This window comes from Jaculus jaculus, chromosome 3 (genome assembly GCF_020740685.1).
Source record: "Jaculus jaculus isolate mJacJac1 chromosome 3, mJacJac1.mat.Y.cur, whole genome shotgun sequence".
NCBI lineage: Eukaryota > Metazoa > Chordata > Mammalia > Rodentia > Dipodidae > Jaculus > Jaculus jaculus.
The window spans coordinates 43,519,943-43,526,193 of record NC_059104.1 but is presented as its reverse complement, the minus strand read 5'-3'; the positions used below and the strand labels follow the sequence as shown (position 1 = coordinate 43,526,193).

Sequence of the window (6,251 nt, the reverse complement as noted above, 5' to 3'; positions counted from 1 at the left end):
AGTTACAGTATTTAGAAAATAATTTCATAGCTTAATATTCATACTAGTAGAGTCAGTATTTCACAAAGTAGACATTACGCATCCAATGGATCACGACAAATTCAAGTTCAAACTATCAGTTGTATGATTTATTAAAACAGAATATGATTATGATATAGATGGATTGAAAGTTTTTTTTAAAGATATTTCTTAAGAAACAAAATTTGGACTTTTCCGTAGGAGGACTAGGCAAGGAGTACCAAGACCATTCCACAAAGGCTTTCTGAAGGCACTTTCATATCAGCTCCTTGGCTTGAGTCAAAAAAGATGTCTTCTGAAATGTTGCCAACTTGTATTGAAACTTCTAACGTGGAAGGAAAACGAGACATAAGTGAAACTCAAGAGGAGGGACAGAAGCCAAGATTAGATGAAGAGCTTGAGCCATTACCTACATGACAAGTGAAGAAGCTAATATAATAAAACAGGAACACTGGGAAGAGAAATGAAAGCTCCACAAACAAAAGCAAAAAGAAAAACACAAGAGAAAGAAACTGGCACTGTCAACTGGAGTCAAACTCAGAAATGACAGAATACGTGTTGAAATATGTGGTGTTCATAGCACACTCCATCTTATCATTGGATGCAGCTTTAATGATTTGATGGTATTAAAGGACATTAAGAAACTTTATAGGCAGATTCAATGCTGTTGTGCCAAAAACTGAAAAGCACCGGACTCTGTGCAGTTTTACTTGACAAGCCATGGAAGCCAGTTGAATATGGATGAAAATAAGAAAGGATGGGTCAACTAGAAGGCTATCAACAACAAAGAAGAGAACTATAGTGAACTCATAAAGAAAGAAGACCTGGTTTGACTTACATCAGATTCACCAAATATACTGAAGGAATCAGATGAATCAAAGGCCTATGTGATTAGAGGGTAAGTAGATCACAACCATCCCAAGGGGTTCACATATAAACAAGCATCAGATTATGCAATTGAGCATGCACAGCTCCCCTTTGGAAATTTTGTAAAGATGAACAGTTGAAAAGTTTTGGCAGTTAATCACGTATTTGAAATCATTCTGGTGTACTTGGAGACAAGAGAGTAGCAAGAGGCATTTTTGCTCTCTTGCCCCAGAGGAAAGGAGCTGTCCCTGTAGACAGTGCCTGTGGAACAACAAACAACAAACAGTCAAAGGTGGAGTGAACAAACAGCCAAAGGTGGAGTGAACAGTGACTCCAGTGAGGGAGTGAGGGAGAGGAGCCAGAGGCACAAAAGACAGAAGAAACACAGAATAAGGAAAATAGCAGCGAGTCTGCAGTGAGCCCTCTTCCATAGTAACCGTACCTGGTCTTTTTTTTTAGCTTAAACCTTAAGGAGAAATTCGGAAATTTTTTTTTATGGTTTTTATTAGTGTAGTACTCAGTGTATACAGTCATATTGGTACCATTGTTAGCCTCCTCTCTGTCCTCCCCCCTCCACGTTAGGGAATATGGGTCATGCATTTTGGGGGTAGCCCTCAGTTATTGGTATCATGACCAATCGAACATTCTTTCCACCCTCTCTTCTGCAAATTTCCCTGAACCATGTTGGGTTCATTTTAGGCCTGCTTCAGTGAGGAGGTCTTGAGAGCCTCTGTGTCTTTGGATATCTGGTTTGATAGGAATTGAGTGTTTTCTGCTTCTATCTCTTTCACCCTTGTGTGGTACCAGGTTCATCAAGAAAGTAGCCCTCTTACTTATTTCCCCACTTATTCTTAATATCAGCTGGGGCCCTTTTGAGGTGTGAGAGCTGATTCTCTCCTTAGATTTTGCATTCATCTGAAAAAAGAGAAGCAGATTCTCCAACAGAGAGTGAAGTCAGTGCCAGATAAACGGGGTAACGTTTGTTTCTTAGAAAGAATTTCATAGGTGTAGGCCCTTTTGTAGCCCGGGATTGGCGAGAGCTTGATAACGGGCTCATTTTGGATACGGTTCTGACTTGATTCTGAGCTCCTGATTGGGATCCATTCCACCGAGCGGATCAAGAGCAGCTAGTTTTGCACCATGGCTGTGTGCCACTGGTGCACGTGTATGAGTGGCACAACAGGTTATTTGCTGTGGAGTAGTTTAGTCATTCTACATCGTGCCCTCTCCAGGGCCTTGCGATTCAGGTGCTCCCCCTAAGGGCCTGGTGAAGGTTCAACCATTTAGTCTGTCTTTTAGGATGTAGAACTATACGGTACCATTGCCTTTTGGGTCCAGTTTTGTGACCCCCACCCCCATTCTTACACTCCCTCCCTGTTCTCCCACCATATTTTCCCATCCTCGACGTGCTGGTTAGGTATGTAGCCATTTCAGGCAGATCCAGGTTAGGAGCTGTAGATGAGTGAGACTATACATCAATTATCTTTCTATTGTTGGGTGTGTTCACTGAGAATGATCTGTTCCAGGTTCAACCATTTTTCTTCAAATTTCATTGTGTCGTTTTTCCTTACTGCTGTGTAGAATTCCATTGTGTAGATATAGTATATCTTAGTTATCCATTTGTCTAATGATGGACATCTGGGTTGATTCCAGCTCTTAGTTACTAGGAATCTTTTGTGAACTTTTAAGAACCTTTTCTTAGACCTAAATGATAATGAAAATCTCTTTTAATTCTGCAAGAAACTTTTTTTTCTATGTGAGAATGAAAGGTAATATTTTAAAAATAGTTTTCTAAGCCTCAAGAGTTACAGAGAATGCTGTTTTCTTAGTATATTCATTCTTGTTCATTTACTGGAGTCTACTCTTCAGGACTGTGCCTTCTGAACCTTGTTTTGTTATATGATGTTCATGTCAATGTCTGTTTGGATTATTGCCTATTTGCTGGGAGCAAATGTTGATATATGTTCTCTACGTTGACTAGAAGGCTTAATACTGGATAGGTACCTCTATTTGTAGCTTTTATGTAGCATTAATTCTGGGAATAAATATAAGTTTTCCTCAACAACTTGTCTCTTCTTTGTGATGCCTTTTCATGGTTCTTAGATCATTAAGACAGTTGGGAATCAACTTCTTACATCTTCTTACATCCTTTATGGGAATTAATTAGTTCAATTATAAACTAAATTTTTCAGGATAGATTATTTTATAATTCTGGCTTTTTGTATTGTTTTAGAAGGATCAATTTTTTTTTCTTTAGCTAAATTTAAAACAAAATAACTCTTTCTCTTTTAACAGCTATCATTCCTTCCATGTTTTATTGTTGTTATTGTTTTCTTTTTGAGGTTGGGTCTCACTCTAGCCCAGGCTCACCTAGAATTCGCTATGTAGTGTCAGGCTTGCCTCCAACTCACAGCTGTTTTCCTACCTCAGTCTCTTGAGTGCTGGCCATGAATTAAAAAAATAATGTTGGCTTTTAATGTGAATATTATACAACTGCTTCCTAATACTCTAACTAATGTGAATGCATGCTTCTGTAAGTAACATGCATGTGTGAAAATAAGCTTGTAACTGATTCCCCTTATCATGTGTGGTACGCAGTTATTAAACAGTGAAGTCAGGACAGATGTTTTTTTTGTGTGAGTAGTTGTGTTGAACAAGCTTAAGAGTGTTCTGAATTGCACTGAATGTTAAAATCCAGGAGTAGTTTGCAAAGTGGCAAGGGAGAACAGAAGGGCAGGAGCTGTGATAGCTTCTACAGTAAGTGGAAAATCGCTGTTTCCACTATAAGTGGTTGTTCTCCTTCAGGAACTTGCAGTAGGTTTTAACAAAATGTGCTTTTGCTCTTTCTTGTTTTCTTATTAAATATGTGAATGGTATATTTAAACAGTTGAATAACATGCATGTTATTCAACTTATGTCATGTGTAGTAAAAAGTTTGTTGGATGTAGCATTAATGTTCTCCATCTCTTTTTGTTGCTTTGTTCTTAGTAACTTATCACAGTTACCCATTTTGAACTCTCCAAACACATATAGTAAATAAGACCCTACAATTCTAAATAAACCAAGTCCATGTTGTAAGTTGCATTTTTAAAGGCTAAATTTTTTTCTGAGTAAATGTAGTATATTAGTATTAAATACACCTTTCACTTAAAAAAAATCACATACTATGATGTATTTACTCCTTTCCTATACTCACAAAGTTAAAATCCGACAATTCTATCATCCTTTCTATCCATGTCTGGTTTGTTCAACCCCAGTATTTAAGTATTCATTTCATGTCCATTACATTACATTTATCTCACCACTTATCTCTGCTTCAGACTTTGCACCCTTCAGTAATCACTGTGTTTACCCCCTTTCTTGCCACACTATAATCCATCCATGACACTCAATTCACTGATGGAAAGCACCCCATAACATAGCTTTACTTTCTGCCACGTGTACTGGCAAAGTTCAGAATTCAATCAATCCTGTTGTCTTTTGCCTCTACTTTTTTCTTCATGGTTCTGAATACTCCTGGACTAAAATTGCTCAGTTAGACACGTGAGGTGGTACACACCTTTAATCCCAGCACTCAGAAGGCAGAGGTGGGAGGATCACTATGAGTTCAAGGCCACACTGAAACTACATAGTGAATTCCAGGTCAGCCTGGGATAGAGGGAGACCCTACCTCCAAAAAGCAAAACAAACAAACAAAAAACCATAAAATTTTTCAGTTGTATAGATTTGTGTCCATGCACATTTATTGTCTGTAACCCCAGATGGAGGAGACTGTGAGCTTGAAACATGTTTTCCAGTTATTCATACTGTGTTCCTAACCAATGAGTTGTACATTCTAGGTACTCAAGAATTGCCAACTGATAGATTTCTTTTGTTAAATCTTGTTTATCTAAGCAAGTGTGGCACATTTCTCAATTGAAATTTTTCTTAAAACAATTTTTATTATGGGATATGGTATACTCAAGTGAATTTTAAAGTAAATGACCTTTTAAATAAGGCCAATAATTGTTTTCATTTGTCTTCACTTTGCTTATTACTTTCACTTCTCTTGCTGCCTCTGTCAATCAAAAAATTCACAAGGCAATTCCAGGCTTTCTGGCATTTTGGTCCCCTGACTTTCAGCACATTATACCTCTAATTAAGTCTCTGTGTTATTTTAGTATTTTGCTTGTTTGGCTCAATATCTTTCTTCCTTTCAGGTTAAATGTTGTAAACAGAAAGCAAATATAATAGCTGCCCAATCAAATTATAGGAGGAATGTTGAAAAGGTCAATACAGCAAAACACACTATGGTAATTTATGTAATGTAGACTGTATTAAAATTTTGGCCTTCATTCGACTGAAGAAAAAAGTGACATGGCAGAATGGAAATGGCACTGGCTATTGAGAGGGAAGGCTTATCTTGCAGCTGCCAGGAACTTATCGCTTTTGTTTGTTTCCCTACTTAGGAAACATCTCAACTCTGACTCAAAAGGAAAGTCACTGCTGTGCCCAGTGGTAACTTCCACCTAGTTCTCCCCTCCCCGTTTGTCTTTAGGATGGAAAGGAAGCTATTTGCTCTTGGGAATCCTTCACAGATCTCATGTTCTTTCCTATTCTGCATTTGTTTCTATATGCATTGTTATTAGTCAAGCATTTCTTTCTCTAGTCTCTGATGGCATATGATATATTTTAGCTGGCACAATTAATTGTAAGCTAATACTTATAAATAGAAACTGAAGCATAAAGACTACTACTACAACATTCTAAATTACCTCTCTTAGTCCTGGCTTCTAGATATTGATGTTAAGGTCCATTGTTAAGGAGGCAGTGGAATATATATTGAAATGATGAAAGTCATATCATTTTCTCATGCTTATGTATTTGATGCTATATTCACAAGAGCAAGGACAATATTTTATTGAAGGAAAATTACCATATTAATGTGAGTTTGAATCAGATGGGAAATGTGCAGGGAAGGTTTGTATTTGACTGACTGTAGCTAGCTAATTTAACAGAAAGATGGATTTGTATATGTTAGCTAAATAAAATGTCTTATTCTCATGGAGCTTTATGTCCCTTAGGAAGGTATGTGTGAGATTGTGTTTTGTGTGTAATATGTTCAGGACATTCTTTGAGGCCAACTGTGAAGGAAGGGATTAAAAAGGAGAGGAAAAAGATTGAAGGAACATTTAATTCCAGCAGTGGCTGAACCTGTGGCTGACTTTGAGACCAGCATGGACTTTTGGAGTTGTTCTCAATGAGAAATTTAGGCCTCTTAATCCTCATATGGTTTAGTCCTTGCTCACACACTGCTCTGGGATGTAGCTTGTGTTTAGTAAAGGCTTTTCTGTGAAACTGGGGCAAGAGATATGCCTGATGCCAAC

At 37.6% G+C, this 6,251-nt stretch overlaps 1 pseudogene; it reads left to right on the top strand.

Moving 5' to 3' along the window:
- Window positions 1–306: 306 nt before the first annotated feature.
- On the top strand, window positions 307–1,318 carry LOC101617963 (annotated as a pseudogene).
- The last annotated feature ends 4,933 nt before the right edge of the window (window positions 1,319–6,251 follow it).